Below are 20,929 nucleotides of genomic sequence, written 5' to 3'. Positions count from 1 at the left end.
CACTGCAGAGAAAAGTAACTGTCTTCCAGGAAAACCAGCAGAATCTTTTTTTTCCAAGATATCACTATAACTCCAAAGGTATATTTGATATAATACACCATTTCATTATAGGAAAAACGAACCTACAGTAACATATATTTTCCCCTCTTTCTCTTGCTTTTACAGTTTTCCTGTGGTATAAAAAACCATCAGTGATAACTTCAAAGTTGCGTTACAGCAGTGATGCAAAGACAAGTAGATATTAAGGAGATTGTAGCTGAGATGCTGTTTATCATACAGTATTTACAGGGAAGATCTTAGGTGGCTACAGCTGAAGCAGAATAAAGCAGTGTAAGCCCTAACTATATGTATGTCCGAGTAAGATATCATAGTCTAAGATAAATAAAATACTTTTGGGTTTCTCAGAAAGGTACCAGCAATCATGAACTGCAGGAAACATTAGCAGTGAATTGTAAATTCACATAAGGTAAGGGCAAGCATTTCACAAAGCAGACTCTGGAGGGTTAGTATTAAGGTAACCAAAGATCCTTCCTGATTTCCAGGCAAAAATGTAGTACAGCAATTTTACTGGTTTTTACTGTTTTTGCAACTGGTTTTTATTGTTTTTGCAATTTTTTACTGTTTTTTATCTAGCAGGTGAAAGATTAAAAGCAGCTCTGTACCCAGAAAAGAAAAATACTTGCAGAAGAAATGTATGAAGGAAAGCGTGCTTGAATTTTTAATTCTTCTTGGTACCTTTTTGGTATTTTTTTGGTTTTATTCTCCTGTAGTGGAAGACTGCTGATGAGACTGCTTGTATTTTTGTCCCCATTAGACCCTAAGGTAAAAATGCTGTCATTTAAATATACCTCAGCTTTAACCAGTGGCCATCAAAAAAAAAAAGATCCGGTTGTTCTGAAGTGTTCTAGCAGCATTGTTGTTTTACTTAAAAACTCAAAATTATACTTTCTTAAAACAAGCACTTAGAAACCCTCTAGAAATTATGTTAATCTCCTGTTCTAGGTTATGTCTATTTCTTTTGATATTTAAGTATATGAAGGAGTAGGAAATAAGAAGACTTGCAGAAGTGAGTAGTTTCTGATGCTAAAAGTACATAATGCAAAGATGTGTTAATCTGTACTGTAGCCTCCAAAGAGATCAAATCCTGCCACGATGTCTGCTCTGAAACAGAACCCTACAGGGAATGAACAGGCAAGTGGCACTTAATCAGTGGCTTACTGTACATAGGTAGAGGTGAATCCAGCATGCTGTTGTTTTTCCCAAGTATATTTTTCTTGGATATGGGGAAGAGGATTTGTAATCACACATCCTTGTATGTGATTTCCTATCAAGCTGATCCCACAGAGCAGATGCCTATCACTATCCCCAGCCTGTGGATTTAGCTCCAGATCTTAAAAGTCGTCTGAGTAAATAAAGTAACAGGAAGGGATCCAGAGGGGTTTATATGCAGTGTCTCTTTTGAAGTCATATATCATGTAAAATTTCTCTCAACAGGAGTCACATTGTTGTTAAATCCTCCCTCATCGGTTTTAAGTTTGACTCTCAGCTTCTTGAAAAGCCACTGTCTATGTGTTGGTGCTTTTTCATCAGAGAGTGAGTCTTTCCACAGAATCTGAGCCTTGCAACTAGAGATTGTGAGGACTGATAACAGTGAAGCACTTCCAAGCCTTTTCTCAGCTGAGTGTATTAGATCTGTCTGATCCTGAGAAGTTGTGTTACCTGCACACTTCTTTCCCTCTTTTTTTGGTCAGGTATTTCATATCCAAGACAGACTAAGCTGATGTTACTGCTCTCAGGCCCTTCCAAGGTACCACTAGTACCCTGTCTCTCTCTGTCTGCTTGTTGTACATAACAGCCTTGGAGAAGTGAGCTCTGCTTTTCCATTGGCTCCATTTCCCCAGGGATTCTTGCTTTTGGAAAACAGCCTGTGCTTGGAAGGGCTCCAGGCTTGCTTGGCCCATTGAGAGCTGCCCCTTTTGATCTTTACCTGTGTGGGAGGTAAGCACAGGGCACGCATCAAAGTGCATTTCACGCATCACTGTCCAAGAAGCACAGTGGAGAAACTCTTGGAAGGCAAAAAGTTCTTGTCATAGATATGTGTTCTACTTGGGAAAATAGTCCATGGTACTGCACACCTCTTATTTTCCTTCTGTGCGCAGTTGGTACTGATATTCATTCTGCAAGTTCTCACTCTTCAGGAAACAGGATCTGCTTGTGTTGCTTCTGCTACTCTCTGTGGCTCTGTGGATATTCTTTGCCAGACTGCAAGGAATGTTCTTCCAAGCTGAAATACTTTCTTCAAACAGAAGAAGAATCCATGGGCCTGCTCCTGGCTACACACGTACACTGTGTTAATATTTGTGAGCATTGGCCCTGAAACGGAATCAGAAGAGTAACATAAAATAACGAAAATTATATAATTTTTTTTTTTAAATCCTGCTCCTGCTTGTAAGCTCTCTGAATCCTTGAATACGTATTGTTATCTTGTATTTCATATTTCTCGAGTCCCATACTATTGTTATTATATTCTTAAAGTCCATACCTTCTAGCTGGTTTTCAACCTCGCAGCTCTTCTCTGCAGCACAGTTCTTCTTGGCTTCACAGGGGCTCCTCCAGGGCTCTCAGCCCACCCCTTTTATCCCAGCTATCTTTACGAGCTACAGCTGCTGCCCACCTAAGGACTTCACATCTGCCACTCATTTAGAATAACTGGGACCCACTTATCTAATACATAGGACTCTCACTACATTTCTCCCTTTTTTCTATTACTAACTGATATATTCAAATATAATATGAATATTCAAGTACAATATATGCATTTCCTTACAATACATGTTTTATCCCAAGACTCAAAGGCCTCGTACAACACACAAGTACAGTACACACATTCCCCCATGACTCAAAGGCCATGTACAACACACACAGCTTCTTAACTCAAAGGCCATATTTCTCGCAGCTCCTGGCTGCCACAGCTCCTTGATTCAATAGCTATGTTCTTCTCTACAGCTCTCAGGCTGCTACACCTATCTTCCACAGCTCTTCAGGCTGCTACAACTCTCAGGCTGCATGCCTCCATCACACCAGGGTCACCAATTGTTGTTATCTTGTTGTAGTTCATATTTCTCGAGTCCCATACTATTGTTATTATATTCTTAAAGTCCATACCTTCTAGCTGGTTTTCTACCATGCCGCTCTTCTCTGCAGCACAGTTCTTCTTGGTTTCACAGAGGCTCCTCTAGGGCTCTCAGCCCACCCCTTTTATCCCAGCTATCTTTACAAGCCACAGCTGCTGCCCAACTAAGGACTTCACAGCTGCAGCTCATTTAGAATAGCTAGGACCCACTTATCCAATACATAGGACTCTCACTACAAATATGTTTTGGAGATGAAACAACAAATAGCGTTCCAATTTTTGAGTCATTTGACTCATGGTGAGGTAGGGAATAGACTAGAATAGACTAGTTCTGTTATGTTCTATATGACAAATTATGACCCAGGTCTGAGGGCCCTATCCAGGAGAGAAGCTGTCTGCAGTGCATGCCCCAGGCCCACCTAGAAGAGAGAGTCAGAGAAGGGCACAACTACAACATTGCTAAAGCAGAGACTGAATGCTCTGGGGAAATGAACAAGTATTTTTCATCTCAGAAAGTTTTGCAACCATCTAATTCTGAACCACCTCCTGCTCCACACTGAGGGCTTGATCTTTGAGCCAAGATCTTCAGTCTCCCAGTGTCAGAAATGAGAGGGTTTGCCACCCTGTGGAGGCCCAGCTAAACTGGATAAACATAGAGGACTCTTATAAAATCTGCAAGTATCCATGTACTTTTTGCAAATGTGTTTATGTGGACAGCTGATCTCAAGAAGATCCATAGCTCTCACCCCCATCAGAAAGTACATGCCTCCTTCAAAAACAGCAAAGAGCCAATGCCCAGGCTGACAAAATTGCCTATTCTGTCCTTTCTCCAGCATAGGGCTGGACAGAAAGGTCATCAAGGATTTCCTCAAAATGTAGTGGTAGGGAAAGGAGCAGGGAGCAAGAAGAATCAAATAAAATAATATAAAAAAGAATAACTGAGTTGAAAGGGACCTACAATGATCATCGAGTCCAACTGCCTAACTATATCAGGGCTGACCAATAGTTAAAGAATATTATTAAGGGTGTTGTCCAAAAGCGTCTTCAGCACTGACCAGCTCAGGACATTGACAACCTCTCTTGGGAGCATATTCCAGGGTTTGATCACCCTCTGGGTAAAGAAATGCTTCCTCATGTCAGGAAACATCTGCTGCTGATGGATGCAGCTTTGAGCCATTCCAATGCACTCTGGCTCCGAAACCAAGGAAGAAATCATCACCTTCCTCTCTCCTTGCCCTTCTCAGAAAGCTGTACAGACCAGTGAGGTTGCCCCTCAGCCTCCTTCTTTCCAAACAAGAAAACCCCAGTGCCCTGAGCTGCTCCTCACAGGACACCCTGCCAGGCCCTTCCACAGCTTTGCTGCCTTCCTCTGGATTCATTCCGGGACCTTCACATCCTTTTGAAATTGTAGGGCCCAAAAGCACACACAACACTCAGGGTGAGGCCACCCCAACGCCAAGTGCAGCAGGATAATCCCTTCTCTGAAGTGGCTGGTGAAGCTGTCCTTGATCCATGCCAGGACATGGTTTGCCCCCTGGGCTGCCTGGGCACACACGGATGACTCTGCTGAGCCTCCTGCCAGCCAGCACCCCCAGACCCTTCCTGCAGGGCTGCTCTCCTGGAGCGGCTACTTCTCACCCCATTTAGACTTGTGCTCAGAAATTTGGGAAAATGTTATCCCAAGGTGACTAGCAGGGGCAACTGAAACTTCAGGTCAATCTGAGCATTAGTTTTCCCCTTGGATAGCTAATTAATGATAATGAACCGCAACAAAAGTTCAGATCCTCTTGGCACTTTAGATGCAATGAGATTTTAAGTTCAAGATGTTATATATGTTATTATCACACAGAAACATAGCATTAGCATCTTAGATAATAAAAGTAAAATAATCACCTTAACAAGAAAATAATATGACAAATAATAATAATTCTTACTTCCATCTCTTTATATATTGTAGGATATTTAGGTCTTTCAGATGAAGGACTTGCTAAAACAATTCTGCATCTCACATTGAAAAAGTTTTCTAGATTGATAGTAGAAATTATTTACTCCAGTTACCACTCTTTTAAGACTGTCTGAGCCTACCTTAATGAAGGGAGATGCTAAGACACTATGTTACTGAATCTAAATAAGGCTTCTTTGCCATCTGTTTTTGGATACAACAATTTGCTGCAAAAGTGAGTTATTTACTGGAGCAATGGTCACACTTTGTGTAGCTGTAGTGCCTTCAAAAAGCGTCTTTCTTTTGACACAGGCAATAGGGATGCATTGCAGAAAAAACTGATGTTTGAAGCAAAGGGAAAGTGATGTGTCTAAATGTAGATGTACACCAAATGAACCACTGGAACATCAAGGAATAAATCTCTGTTCAAAATCAGAGGCTTTCCACGTATTCATTCTAAGTTAACAGTTCTAGTGCCTGACTGGAGGCAGTGTTTATTCATGTTTCCCAAGTTACAGGAGATGCCAATCAGAAGGAGACCATTAAACACTGAGGAAATAATTTATTGGGGAATCCACAAAGCAAAATGACCAGTAGCTCGAATGAGAAGGCTTCCCTTTGGTATTCATTCATACACAGTTCATTTAGCAACCCCTGCAAAATGTCATGCTTTATAGGTGGTGAAGGTTGTTTCCTTTTCTGCATTTGTTATTGAAATACTAAAAGGTTATCATTTCAAGGTCCTCCCCGGCACTTTTCAAATCGTTTCCTGTCATTACTTCTTCACTTATGTAATATACTATACCAAAACTCTCAGAAGATGTCATTAGATCCTGCTCATTACTGGGTTAATTTATTAATGAAAACATTTTCCTTACAAGGCTGTGCTACTATCAGAAGGTCAAAGAGCAGCTTCCACTAAATGCTAAAACTGTTGTACACAGCTGTCCTCACATTTCTTCTGAGTTTAAAACTGGATCCCAGCTAATAGATATTTACCTTTATTTATGGTAGAAGTAGACAGTTGGAATCTCTTATTTTCTGTCATAAGTCCTGTTCTCACCTGGTTAAGTCCAAAGTTCACACTTTTAGGTGATGGAAGATTTTATAATGGTTTAATGTCTGTGTTTCTTATAGTTAAAAAAAAAAAAAAGTTAATTTGCCTGTATATGAAAACTAGCAAAAGATGGCAAACAGCATGAGAAATCGTTAATAAGTAACAATTTAAATACTGAAGAGATAAGTACCAGCATGAAAAAAACTAAGCATATGAAATTTTATTATGCCTCTAGGGGTAGGCAAATTTTTCTCTTCTGTATAAAACTTCAGATAAAATTCTGCTATTAAGACATCATTGTTATATTTCATTTTTTAAAAAGATGAGTTTTTTAAATGTAGATTGTTGGGGGTTTGGGATTATAGGTTGGCTTCTTTTTTTTTTTTCCTTAGTACAACTGTCTGCACACAAAAGAAGTCTAGAAGCATGGAAAACAAATTTCTAGCTGATTCTGACAAATAAGCCACACAGCATAATCATTTAAAACTTTTAGAGTACACTTGAACCATTTTGACTTCCAGAGATGAATTTCTTGCAGTTCAGAGAACTCTACATCTTGCTTGTACACACATGAAAATCCCTATGATTAGCTATGATTTCACTGTTGATTTTTTCCCATGTATAGTTGTTCTGTAGGAAGTTGCAATTGAGCATATGATAAAGTAAAAGAATAATCCTTACTGTTTAAGTTTCCCAAGTGACTTTTCATTGTATGGATTTAGAATTTTGATACTCTACAACCCCACAATGTAGAATATTTTAAAGGACTTCCCATGCATTTTTGGCTGTAAATAATTTAATATTCAGCTTTTGTAAAAGGACTACATAAGATTGGTTGCCTTGGTTTTTAAATTAATTTAAATAATTTTTCTTTGGTTTTTTTTTTTAATTCAAAGTAGGATTTGTCTATTGGGATTGCAAACCAGGGAAACTAACTGTTCTTATCTTCAGTTATACATAGATATAAGAATGCTTGGTTTGTGCACTAGTTGCTGACCAATTGATTTCATGGGAACGAGTCTCAACAGCTTCATTAGGTGTTGGGTTAAGCCAAGAGTAAGGCCATGAAGGCAAAATCACAGGACACAGTTCCAAAATTCAAAGCAAGAATCTTCTGGGATTTCAGTATTTTTCATTAACAGACTGTTCTCCATGCTCTTGTCATGCAAAGAACTAGTGAGGCTGACTACTGGGGATCAGGAGATTTTTATGAACTTTTCTTTCTTATTTTCCTTCTCATACTCTGTTTTCTTATTGATGACTCTGTTCAGCAGACTGAACTAAAAAGACAGACAATGCTCAATAAAACTGGTGCTTGACAATAAAAGCCGGCAACAAAGAGAAGCCATCCTTGTGTTTAGGATTGACAGTCATGGCCCTTTTATCCCACTAGGACTAGATGTTTTCTTTCTGTATTTCATCTTTTTCTGTAGGAGAATGGTTTTCATAAGCAAGCACACATGTCAGTAGTTATCCTGTGTTTCAGACCAAATTCTGCAACGATAGAGATCCAGTTCCCAAAACCATCTTGTGTTCCATCTTCATGATGGGCTAGCAGCCTCCATTCCCATCCCTTGCTGTTCTAGCATTAGGTGTTTTTGGTGTTTGGAAACCACCGTTGAAATACAGCACCACAGACCTTTCACAGAAGGGTAGAGGTATCTGTAAGTGAGAAGGAAGAAAAAAATAGATCCTGATGTTTCCAGGTGTTGTATTTCAAGGTGTGCCTGTTTTACAAAAATAGGTAAACATCAAATCCCGCGTGCATAGATACACCTCTGCTTTTTATTCTGGGCTGGTTTTCTTAGCATTCTTCTGTGTCTCTTTAGCAGAGAAATCTATTACTTTCCTGTGACATTTCCTTAGAACATTTAAGTCTTGCCTTTGTTGAAATTATATTTTATTACATATTAAATTACTAAGTTAAATGTGTATTTTTCTATGCAGAACAGAGGCATGTGCAGCTTTAAAGGAACCTTGCTTGTTCTTGGATGTCTGCATTTGCTTTATGTAGTAAACATTAAAAAAGCTTTAAAAAGTAATGTGAATGAAAAATATTACAAAAGAATAAAAATCTAGTGCTGTCTTTAAACCTCCCACACTGCAATTGAGTACAATTCCAACAAGCCACAGGTGTACACCATATGCATAGGTGCAAATGTGATTATGAGAGGTCTGATGACAGTTCTGGGTCCACAAAGCATTCATCTCAATATAAACATCTGTTATGTATTCAAGGCAAAACTGTGCAGAATACAGAGCTATAATTGAGTTTTTAAATGCAGAGATATCAGGAAACTCCAGGTTATTGCCCCAACAGGAACTCAGATTTGATCAAATTATAAAAAGATAGGTTTTTTTATTAGTGTACATGATGTTAGGCTTCGTGCCTTATTATACTGAGATGGAATTGCTTCAGCTCAACAGAGTGTAGGGACTACTGACTCAGAGTGATGCACTTATTTCTCAATTATGGGACTGATGCACTCTTCTGGCAGAGGGGCTCTAATGAGCTGGGCTGTTGCTAGCTGTCAATATACATTGTGTAAATCCTGTGGTTTGATTGGCTGCTCCCTGTCCTAAACCAGTAATAAATATGATGTGCCCAACTTCTGTATTCCACTGCTGACAGCTGAAGTTGCCAAATCCTTTGCATTATATATAAAAGACCCTGTTATCAGACACTTATAATTTGGCCAAACTTTAACTGTGCAGGATTAAATTTCCTGTGCCTTGTGTCTGCCTTTAGGCGAATGTCCTTTATAATTTCTTCTAAAACCATTTCTGAGAAAGAAATAAGGGAAACTATATTAACCACACAAGGTCTCTTCACAGTTCTCTCTTCATGTCTTGCTGCATTTCCAAAAGTACAGCCTGAAAGGCAAAAAAATGTCAGGCTAAACTGTTGGGGACTGGAAACCTCAACTTTGTGCATTTGAAAAGCCTGGGACAAGAGAGGGTATATCATCTTTCTTATTTTCTTTGGCATTTTTATTCTTTTAACCCTAGATCAGTCACATGAAAACAGGACTAAAAACTCACTCCTACATCAGATCAAATAGCTTTTCACACCTGAGATATCAACAGTACCTATACTGTTTTCTGGGGCTTTTAAAACAAATATTATAAAAGGAATCCTCTTAGCAACAAGGTGTCTCAGACTAAAGGCTTACCATGCTCTCTCAGATACAATAGCTCAACATCACTAGTAATCAGAAAAGAAGAAAACATCAATATGTCACCTTGGAAGACTGACGTGTCTTCATGCTTAATAGCTGAGGCCTGAATCACAATTCTAGTCAATTGTGATTTGGAAATCCATTCTAATGAAAATATATTCTAAAAATTATGATTATACAAATATCACTGAGAGCTGTCAGGTGGAAACTTTTCAGAAGATTTAAAATCTTCCTTCCTTCCTTCCTTCCTTCCTTCCTTCCTTCCTTCCTTCCTTCCTTCCTTCCTTCCTTCCTTCCTTCCTTCCTTCCTTCCTTCCTTCCTTCCTTCCTTCCTTCCTTCCTTCCGCCACTTCCTTCCGCCACTTCCTTCCGCCACTTCCTTCCTTCCTTCCGCCACTTCCTTCCGCCACTTCCTTCCTTCCGCCACTTCCTTCCGCCACTTCCTTCCGCCACTTCCTTCGGCCACTTCCTTCCTTCCGCCACTTCCTTCGGCCACTTCCTTCCTTCCTTCCTTCCTTCCTTCCTTCCTTCCTTCCTTCCTTCCTTCCTTCCTTCCTTCCTTCCTTCCTTCCTTCCTTCCTTCCTTCCTTCCTTCCTTCCTTCCGCCACTTCCTTCCTTCCCTTCCTTCCTTCCTTCCTTCCTTCCTTCCTTCCTTCCTTCCTTCCTTCCTTCCTTCCTTCCTTCCTTCCTTCCTTCCTTCCTTCCTTCCTTCCTTCCTTCCTTCCTTCCTTCCTTCCTTCCTTCCTTCCTTCCTTCCTTCCTTCCTTCCTTCCTTCCGCCACTTCCTTCCTTCCGCCACTTCCTTCCTTCCGCCACTTCCTTCCGCCACTTCCTTCCGCCACTTCCTTCCTTCCTTCCTTCCTTCCTTCCTTCCTTCCTTCCTTCCTTCCTTCCTTCCTTCCTTCCTTCCTTCCTTCCTTCCTTCCTTCCTTCCTTCCTTCCTTCCTTCCTTCCTTCCTTCCTTCCTTCCTTCCTTCCTTCCTTCCTTCCGCCACTTCCTTCCTTCCTTCCTTCCTTCCTTCCTTCCGCCACTTCCTTCCTTCCACCACTTCCTTCCTTCCTTCCGCCACTTCCTTCCTTCCTTCCGCCACTTCCTTCCTTCCTTCCTTCCGCCACTTCCTTCCTTCCGCCACTTCCTTCCTTCGCCACTTCCTTCCTTCCTTCCTTCCTTCCTTCCTTCCTTCTTCCTTCCTTCCTTCCTTCCTTCCTTCCTTCCTTCCTTCCTTCCTTCCTTCCTTCCTTCCTTCCTTCCTTCCTTCCTTCCTTCCTTCCTTCCTTCCTTCCTTCCTTCCTTCCGCCACTTCCTTCCGCCACTTCCTTCCGCCACTTCCTTCCTTCCGCCACTTCCTTCCTTCCGCCACTTCCTTCCGCCACTTCCTTCCTTCCTTCCTTCCTTCCTTCCTTCCTTCCTTCCTTCTCTTCCTTCCTTCCTTCCTTCCTTCCTTCTTCCTTCCTTCCTTCCTTCCTTCCTTCCTTCCTTCCTTCCTTCCTTCCTTCCTTCCTTCCTTCCTTCCTTCCTTCCTTCCTTCCTTCCGCCACTTCCTTCCTTCCTTCCTTCCTTCCTTCCTTCCGCCACTTCCTTCCTTCCACCACTTCCTTCCTTCCTTCCGCCACTTCCTTCCTTCCTTCCGCCACTTCCTTCCTTCCTTCCTTCCGCCACTTCCTTCCTTCCGCCACTTCCTTCCTTCGCCACTTCCTTCCTTCTTCCTTCCTTCCTTCCTTCCTTCCTTCCTTCCTTCCTTCCTTCCTTCCTTCCTTCCTTCCTTCCTTCCTTCCTTCCTTCCTTCCTTCCTTCCTTCCTTCCTTCCTTCCTTCCTTCCTTCCGCCACTTCCTTCCTTCCGCCACTTCCTTCCTTCCGCCACTTCCTTCCTTCCGCCACTTCCTTCCTTCCTTCCGCCACTTCCTTCCTTCCTTCCTTCCGCCACTTCCTTCCTTCCTTCCTTCCTTCCTTCCTTCCTTCCTTCCTTCCTTCCTTCCTTCCTTCCTTCCGCCACTTCCTTCCTTCCTTCCTTCCTTCCTTCCTTCCTTCCTTCCTTCCTTCCTTCCTTCCTTCCTTCCTTCCTTCCTCTCCTTCCTTCCTTCCTTCCTTCCTTCCTTCCTTCCTTCCTTCCTTCCTTCCTTCCTTCCTTCCTTCCTTCCTTCCTTCCTTCCTTCCTTCCTTCCTTCCTTCCTTTCCGCCACTTCCTTCCTTCCTTCCGCCACTTCCTTCCGCCACTTCCTTCCGCCACTTCCTTCCGCCACTTCCTTCCTTCCTTCCTTCCGCCACTTCCTTCCTTCCTTCCTTCCTTCCTTCCTTCCTTCCTTCCTTCCTTCCTTCCTTCCTTCCTTCCTTCCTTCCTTCCTTCCTTCCTTCCTTCCTTCCTTCCTTCCTTCCTTCCTTCCTTCTTCCTTCCTTCCTTCCTTCCTTCCTTCCTTCCTTCCTTCCTTCCTTCCGCCACTTCCTTCCTTCCTTCCTTCCTTCCGCCACTTCCTTCCTTCCTTCCTTCCTTCCTTCCTTCCTTCCTTCCTTCCTTCCTTCCTTCCTTCCTTCCTTCCTTCCTTCCTTCCTTCCTTCCTTCCGCCACTTCCTTCCTTCCTTCCTTCCTTCCTTCCTTCCTTCCTTCCTTCCTTCCTTCCTTCCTTCCTTCCTTCCTTCCTTCCTTCCTTCCTTCCTTCCTTCCTTCCTTCCTTCCTTCCTTCCTTCCTTCCTTCCTTCCTTCCTTCCTTCCGCCACTTCCTTCCTTCCTTCCGCCACTTCCTTCCTTCCGCCACTTCCTTCCTTCCGCCACTTCCTTCCTTCCTTCCGCCACTTCCTTCCGCCACTTCCTTCCTTCCTTCCGCCACTTCCTTCCTTCCTTCCGCCACTTCCTTCCTTCCGCCACTTCCTTCCTTCCTTCCTTCCTTCCTTCCTTCCTTCCTTCCGCCACTTCCTTCCTTCCTTCCTTCCTTCCTTCCTTCCTTCCTTCCTTCCTTCCTTCCTTCCTTCCTTCCTTCCTTCCTTCCTTCCTTCCTTCCTTCCTTCCTTCCTTCCTTCCTTCCTTCCTTCCTTCCTTCCTTCCTTCCTTCCTTCCTTCCGCCACTTCCTTCCGCCACTTCCTTCCTTCCTTCCTTCCTTCCTTCCTTCCTTCCTTCCTTCCTTCCTTCCTTCCTTCCTTCCTTCCTTCCTTCCTTCCTTCCTTCCTTCCTTCCTTCCTTCCTTCCTTCCTTCCTTCCGACACTTCCTTCCTTCCTTCCGACACTTCCTTCCGACACTTCCTTCCGACACTTCCTTCCGACACTTCCGCCACTTCCTTCCGCCACTTCCTTCCTTCCGCCACTTCCTTCCTTCCGCCACTTCCTTCCTTCCTTCCGCCACTTCCTTCCTTCCTTCCGCCACTTCCTTCCTTCCTTCCTTCCTTCCGCCACTTCCTTCCTTCCGCCACTTCCTTCCTTCCTTCCGCCACTTCCTTCCTTCCTTCCGCCACTTCCTTCCTTCCTTCCTTCCTTCCTTCCTTCCTTCCTTCCTTCCTTCCTTCCTTCCTTCCTTCCTTCCTTCCTTCCTTCCTTCCTTCCTTCCTTCCTTCCTTCCTTCCTTCCTTCCTTCCTTCCTTCCTTCCTTCCTTCCTTCCTTCCTTCCTTCACTTCCGCCACTTCCTTCCTTCCTTCCTTCCTTCCTTCCTTCCTTCCTTCCTTCCTTCCTTCCTTCCTTCCTTCCTTCCTTCCTTCCTTCCTTCCTTCCTTCCTTCCTTCCTTCCGCACCTTCCTTCCTTCCTTCCTTCCTTCCGCCACTTCCTTCCTTCCTTCCTTCCGCCACTTCCTTCCTTCCTTCCTTCCTTCCTTCCTTCCTTCCTTCCTTCCTTCCTTCCTTCCTTCCTTCCTTCCTTCCTTCCTTCCTTCCTTCCTTCCTTCCTTCCTTCCTTCCTTCCTTCCTTCCTTCCTTCCTTCCTTCCTTCCTTCCTTCCTTCCGACACTTCCTTCCTTCCTTCCGACACTTCCTTCCGCCACTTCCTTCCTTCCTTCCTTCCTTCCTTCCTTCCTTCCTTCCTTCCTTCCTTCCTTCCTTCCTTCCTTCCTTCCTTCCTTCCTTCCTTCCTTCCTTCCTTCCTTCCTTCCTTCCTTCCTTCCTTCCTTCCTTCCTTCCTTCCTTCCTTCCTTCCTTCCTTCCTTCCTTCCTTCCTTCCTTCCTTCCTTCCTTCCTTCCGCCACTTCCTTCCTTCCGCCACTTCCTTCCTTCCTTCCGCCACTTCCTTCCGCCACTTCCTTCCGCCACTTCCTTCCTTCCGCCACTTCCTTCCTTCCGCCACTTCCTTCCTTCCGCCACTTCCTTCCTTCCGCCACTTCCTTCCTTCCTTCCTTCCTTCCTTCCTTCCTTCCTTCCTTCCTTCCTTCCTTCCTTCCTTCCTTCCTTCCTTCCTTCCTTCCTTCCTTCCTTCCTTCCTTCCTTCCGCCACTTCCTTCCTTCCTTCCTTCCTTCCTTCCTTCCTTCCTTCCTTCCTTCCTTCCTTCCTTCCTTCCTTCCTTCCTTCCTTCCTTCCTTCCTTCCTTCCTTCCTTCCTTCCTTCCTTCCTTCCTTCCTTCCTTCCTTCCTTCCTTCCTTCCTTCCTTCCTTCCTTCCTTCCGCCACTTCCTTCCTTCCTTCCTTCCGCCACTTCCTTCCGCCACTTCCTTCCGCCACTTCCTTCCTTCCTTCCGCCACTTCCTTCCGCCACTTCCTTCCTTCCTTCCGCCACTTCCTTCCTTCCTTCCGCCACTTCCTTCCTTCCGCCACTTCCTTCCTTCCTTCCTTCCTTCCTTCCTTCCTTCCTTCCTTCCTTCCTTCCTTCCTTCCTTCCGCCACTTCCTTCCTTCCTTCCGCCACTTCCTTCCTTCCTTCCTTCCTTCCTTCCTTCCTTCCTTCCTTCCTTCCTTCCTTCCTTCCTTCCTTCCTTCCTTCCTTCCTTCCTTCCTTCCTTCCTTCCTTCCTTCCTTCCTTCCTTCCTTCCTTCCTTCCTTCCTTCCTTCCTTCCTTCCTTCCTTCCTTCCTTCCTTCCTTCCTTCCTTCCTTCCGCCACTTCCTTCCTTCCTTCCTTCCTTCCGCCACTTCCTTCCGCCACTTCCTTCCTTCCTTCCTTCCTTCCTTCCTTCCTTCCTTCCTTCCTTCCTTCCTTCCTTCCTTCCTTCCTTCCTTCCTTCCTTCCTTCCTTCCTTCCTTCCTTCCTTCCTTCCTTCCTTCCTTCCTTCCTTCCTTCCTTCCTTCCTTCCTTCCGACACTTCCTTCCTTCCTTCCGACACTTCCTTCCGACACTTCCTTCCGACACTTCCGCCACTTCCTTCCGCCACTTCCTTCCTTCCGCCACTTCCTTCCTTCCGCCACTTCCTTCCTTCCTTCCGCCACTTCCTTCCTTCCTTCCGCCACTTCCTTCCTTCCTTCCTTCCTTCCTTCCGCCACTTCCTTCCTTCCGCCACTTCCTTCCTTCCTTCCGCCACTTCCTTCCTTCCTTCCGCCACTTCCTTCCTTCCTTCCTTCCTTCCTTCCTTCCTTCCTTCCTTCCTTCCTTCCTTCCTTCCTTCCTTCCTTCCTTCCTTCCTTCCGCCACTTCCTTCCTTCCTTCCTTCCTTCCTTCTTTCCTTCCTTCTTTCCTTCCTTCCGCCACTTCCTTCCTTCCTTCCGCCACTTCCTTCCGCCACTTCCTTCTGCTACTTCCTTCCGCCACTTCCGCCACTTCCGCCACTTCCTTCCGCCACTTCCTTCCGCCACTTCTTTCCTTCCGCCACTTCCTTCCGCCACTTCCTTCCTTCCGCCACTTCCTTCCTTCCTTCCTTCCTTCCTTCCTTCCTTCCTTCCTTCCTTCCTTCCTTCCTTCCTTCCTTCCTTCCTTCCTTCCTTCCTTCCGCCACTTCCTTCCGCCACTTCCTTCCGCCACTTCCTTCCGCCACTTCCTTCCGCCACTTCCTTCCGCCACTTCCTTCCGCCACTTCCTTCCGCCACTTCCTTCCTTCCTTCCTTCCTTCCTTCCTTCCTTCCTTCCTTCCTTCCTTCCTTCCTTCCTTCCTTCCTTCCTTCCTTCCTTCCTTCCTTCCTTCCTTCCTTCCTTCCTTCCTTCCTTCCTTCCTTCCGACACTTCCTTCCGACACTTCCTTCCGACACTTCCGCCACTTCCTTCCGCCACTTCCTTCTTCCGCCACTTCCTTCCTTCCGCCACTTCCTTCCTTCCTTCCGCCACTTCTTCCTTCCTTCCGCCACTTCCTTCCTTCCTTCCTTCCTTCCGCCACTTCCTTCCTTCCACCACTTCCTTCCTTCCTTCCGCCACTTCCTTCCTTCCTTCCGCCACTCTCCTTCCTTCCTTCCTTCCTTCCTTCCTTCCTTCCTTCCGCCACTTCCTTCCTTCCTTCCTTCTTCCTTCCTTCCTTCCTTCCTTCCTTCCTTCCTTCCTTCCTTCCTTCCTTCTTCCTTCCTTCCTTCCTTCCTTCCTTCCTTCCTTCCTTCCTTCCTTCCTTCCTTCCTTCCTTCCTTCCTTCCTTCCTTCCTTCCTTCCTTCCTTCCTTCCTTCCGCCACTTCCTTCCGCCACTTCCTTCCGCCACTTCCTTCCGCCACTTCCTTCCGCCACTTCCTTCCTTCCGCCACTTCCTTCCTTCCGCCACTTCCTTCCTTCCTTCCGCCACTTCCTTCCTTCCTTCCTTCCTTCCTTCCGCCACTCTTCCTTCCTTCCTTCCTTCCTTCCTTCCTTCCTTCCTTCCTTCCTTCCTTCCTTCCTTCCTTCCTTCCTTCCTTCCTTCCTTCCTTCCTTCCTTCCTTCCTTCCTTCCTTCCTTCCTTCCTTCCTTCCTTCCTTCCGCCACTTCCTTCCTTCCGCCACTTCCTTCCTTCCGCCACTTCCTTCCTTCCTTCCTTCCTTCCTTCCTTCCTTCCTTCCTTCCTTCCTTCCTTCCTTCCTTCCTTCCTTCCTTCCTTCCTTCCTTCCTTCCTTCCTTCCTTCCTTCCTTCCTTCCTTCCTTCCTTCCTTCCTTCCTTCCGCCACTTCCTTCCTTCCTTCCTTCCTTCCTTCCTTCCTTCCTTCCTTCCTTCCTTCCTTCCTTCCTTCCTTCCTTCCTTCCTTCCTTCCTTCCTTCCTTCCCTTCCTTCCTTCCTTCCTTCCTTCCTTCCTTCCTTCCTTCCTTCCGCCACTTCCTTCCTTCCTTCCTTCCTTCCGCCACTTCCTTCCCTTCCTTCCCTTCCTTCCTTCCTTCCGCCACTTCCTTCCTTCCTTCCTTCCGCCACTTCCTTCCTTCCTTCCTTCCGCCACTTCCTTCCTTCCGCCACTTCCTTCCTTCCGCCACTTCCTTCCTTCCTTCCGCCACTTCCTTCCTTCCTTCCTTCCTTCCTTCCTTCCTTCCTTCCTTCCTTCCTTCCTTCCTTCCTTCCTTCCTTCCTTCCTTCCTTCCTTCCGCCACTTCCTTCCTTCCTTCCGCCACTTCCTTCCTTCCGCCACTTCCTTCCTTCCTTCCTTCCTTCCTTCCTTCCTTCCTTCCTTCCTTCCTTCCTTCCTTCCTTCCTTCCTTCCTTCCTTCCTTCCCTTCCTTCCTTCCTTCCTTCCTTCCTTCCTTCCTTCCTTCCTTCCGACACTTCTTCCGACACTTCTTCCGACACTTCCTTCCTTCCTTCCTTCCTTCCTTCCTTCCTTCCTTCCTTCCTTCCTTCCTTCCTTCCTTCCTTCCTTCCTTCCTTCCTTCCTTCCTTCCTTCCTTCCTTCCTTCCTTCCTTCCTTCCTTCCTTCCTTCCTTCCTTCCTTCCTTCCGACACTTCCTTCCGACACTTCCTTCCGACACTTCCTTCCTTCCTTCCTTCCTTCCTTCCTTCCTTCCTTCCTTCCTTCCTTCCTTCCTTCCTTCCTTCCTTCCTTCCTTCCTTCCTTCCTTCCTTCCTTCCTTCCTTCCTTCCTTCCTTCCTTCCTTCCTTCCTTCCTTCCTTCCTTCCTTCCTTCTTTCCTTCCTTCTTTCCTTCCTTCCGCCACTTCCTTCCTTCCTTCCGCCACTTCCTTCCGCCACTTCCTTCTGCTACTTCCTTCCGCCACTTCCGCCACTTCCGCCACTTCCTTCCGCCACTTCCTTCCGCCACTTCTTTCCTTCCGCCACTTCCTTCCGCCACTTCCTTCCTTCCGCCACTTCCTTCCTTCCGCCACTTCCTTCCTTTTGTTCACGGAAGGATGGAGTTTTTGCTAGGCTTGCCAGTGACAGCCAGCTGATGTTCTCTTTGGTGGAAGAATATCACCCTTGAGAATAAGACTACAACTCATAGCCTTAACATTGAACACAGTGGCAGGGAGGTTGCACTAAACTGCACTGGTTAAGGCTCTAACTTTGTGAGTTTTCACTTTAACAACACAAAAATCCTAAAGAAAACCAAATAATTAGGTGCAAATTTTTCCTAAACTTTTACTTCAAGGAAAGATAGAGGTGACCTTTTTTTACCAAGTCTTTCCTGGAGAAAAATAGCCATCTTTAATCCCCCAGTCTTCATTCAGAGATTATTTCCCTCCACTCTCCTCCCTCCCCCATGCACACATCTGTGTATCTTTGGGAACTGAGTAGAAATTAAAGAAGAATTGACTCTGTGTAATGAAATCTATTTTTTCCTGAAAAAAGCCTGTCACATTAAAAATGCAAACTCTTTCTAGTAATTTTACTTTAATTTTATTTCTTTCCTGTGTTTTTCCTCCCCACCCCCCCCACCCCCACCCCCATTTTACTCCCTCTTTCTTTCTCTCTTAAGCGGAATGAAAAGAGTTCTTTACACCAAACAAATGTAAATACGTAAGTGGTAGGGATTTTTTTAAAAGTATGTTTTTCAGTTCATCTAACAAAGACATATCTGTCTGCTCGAATGATTCCTTACTGAATATGAATGAGAAGCCCTTTAATGAGGTACGGTAATTAAGCTCTGGCAAGCCCCCCTAGCCCCCTGTCAGCAGCTTCCCAGGCAAACAGCCATTGAATCCAGTGATTGACAAACCAGACACTGGACATGTACTGTAGCTGATGGGGAACAATGGGCTGGGGGGCCGTGGTATCTCACATACCCGCCCGTTTCAGCCCCATCAAAGGGCCGGGCCTCCTGGGATGGGGTGTCCATCCTGCAGTCCTGATGGGGCTGGAGCTGCAGGTTTACCTGCCAGGCTCTCCTGGCTCCTCTCAAGGTGCCCATCCCAGCTGGGTGTGCGCTGTGCCCGCTCCACGTGTGGCTGTGCAGGACCAGGTTCTCTTCTTCAGCACTCGTGTGTTGCAGTGCTCGGCTCATAAATCTTTTTAATTGTTAAAGTATTTAAGTATAGAATAGGATTCATTGTCCATTGTGTTTGCCAAAATGTTATTTAATAAGTTTCTTGTTTTATTAACCCTGGCAGAAAAGAAAACAGGGTTCTTTACCTCCAGGTGTTGGAGACAGATATGGGATTTCTCTGAACTGTTTTGCTCAACTAGATATGGGATTTTCTCTGAACTGTTTTGCTCAACACATTGCAAATGAGTGTGTTTAAGCAAGTGAGGATTGACTGGCTTACAGTCGAATTGCACACCTTTTCCTGTTGTCCCATTCCCTGGATAAACAGTACCCATGTTTGCAGAAACCATGTAAGAAGTATTGGTAAGGAAAAAACTTACACCAAGAAACAAGTGCAGTACAAAGCTAGAAGTGCTGGTTTCCAGTACCCTGTAACTTGCTGCATGATCGCTCAGCAGCCCAGATGAGAAGGATTCATCTTTGTTTTAATTGATTGTAGCCATATGGATTGGCATTGTAAGGGAGTGCTTGATTTCCAGGCCAAGAGGTTAATTTCCTTCCTGTATGTCATCCATTCTATAACACATGCACATGCATTACACTGTCCTCGTGGTCATTTGGAAACACAGGTAGGGAAGGCTTGGCTGCAGGCTTGTAGAACAAAGTGGAAAATTATTTGAAACATATGATGCCAACTTGCATTTTGAAAGCATTTACAGGGAGGTACTTTTCAGGGAAGAGATGGAAGAAAATGAATAATTTAAACATTTCCTATCTCCCAAATAACACTGAAAATATGTGCAAATATGTATATAAGCAAACATTATTTGAATAAGCTGTTAGAGTCATTTGTCAAAATTGGCAATCTCCTCTTATTAAAATTGAAAGCTCAACACTATTCCTTCCTTCCTGGATGTTTTTTCTTCAAAAAGCAGGGATAAATCCCAGTAGTACAATTAAAACACCAGCTAAATATTACTTCGTTGGGCTTAATGATAGATTACAATGTGTGCATAATGACCCAGTTCTAGTAATATCATCTGATTTAGTAAGGAAATCAGAGTTTGCCATATGTTCACCAATAAGGCCTTAGAAATTCTTCTTCTTGTTCTTGATGTCTCAGCCAACTGCTAGTGAGGATGCTGTTTGGTCCTGAAATCATCTTGGTTTTGAGCACCAAGCATGTTAAAGTCATAAGCATGTGGCTCATTTTATCATGCCATCTCTAGGAATGAGCAGGGGGCTACTTAACAACCTGCCACCTGCCTGCCCTGAATACCTTTGTGCATGAAAGTGTTCCAGTTGCAGGCCTGTCTGAAAACAGATTTCCTGTTTACAGGAAGGTATACGCCGCAACTTTAGGGATATTTGAAAAGATGAAAATTAATCTTGACATTTCCCCTAAACATATTAGCACCCTACTGGCAAGATTATTTAGCACATATGACAAATGAGAGGGCAATATCAAAACCCAAAACAGGAGAAAATGAAAACAGTGGATAAAGCCAGATTACTGCGCCATTTAGCTGTGTATTTGCTACCTCTGTTGCATATTTATTATTATAGACTCATGAACTGTGGTTCATGAATGAGCAATGTGTCTTTGCTGTGTATGAGCCAAGTGCAGACAGCGACTTAAGGACTTGCTGTGTACCTGTAGGTACCAAGGATCATAATGCAGATGTTCCATATTACTTAAACTTTGATTCTCATCTCCTTTAGACAACCCCTTTTTCCTTACTATCTCTCCAATAATTTTTTTTCACACACATGTGCAGGTTAAAATCTGTTCTACCTCTTCAGGCAGGCTGGACTTTGAGCTGCCACTTATCAAATATCTATTCTACCCACCCTGGGCTCTCATTTTGAGACAGAAGAAATGGTAGGAGTTAGCATTGTTCCAGCTTAGCAATAAAGTACTCACATTGGAGTATGAAGTGCTGATCATGGGCTTTTTGACACCACTGATAATACACATATTGAACCAGTATTTTCACTGTTCTATCAATATTCTGGCAAGTAGGATATAATTTTTTTACTTCTTTTTGATAGGTTCAATGATTTACAATTTTTAAAAATTAATTCAGGAGATTAATTTGACATATTTAAATTATATATATTGAAATTCTCTTCTTTCTATTACTCCATTTTCCTTGTATTTCTTGAATTCACAGAGCTAAAAATATTTTTTGGTAAATCCTGGTATAATCCCTTAGATATTAGTGGAATTTTAGTAGCTTATTCCAACACTGAGTGTGTCCAGTATTTGCATATGTAAATCTCTTTATATATGTGTAGCATTTCATGACAGTTATTGATCTGAATTTTTATCTAAAATGTTTAATCTAATATTTTTTTTCAATTTAACAGTACAAATGCCATGCTTAATTTACTTCTAAATGTACAAATCTACCCTGCAGGGG

Source organism: Melospiza georgiana, chromosome 1, assembly GCF_028018845.1.
Source record: "Melospiza georgiana isolate bMelGeo1 chromosome 1, bMelGeo1.pri, whole genome shotgun sequence".
NCBI classification, from domain to species: domain Eukaryota; kingdom Metazoa; phylum Chordata; class Aves; order Passeriformes; family Passerellidae; genus Melospiza; species Melospiza georgiana.
This window is presented reverse-complemented; position numbering follows the sequence as displayed.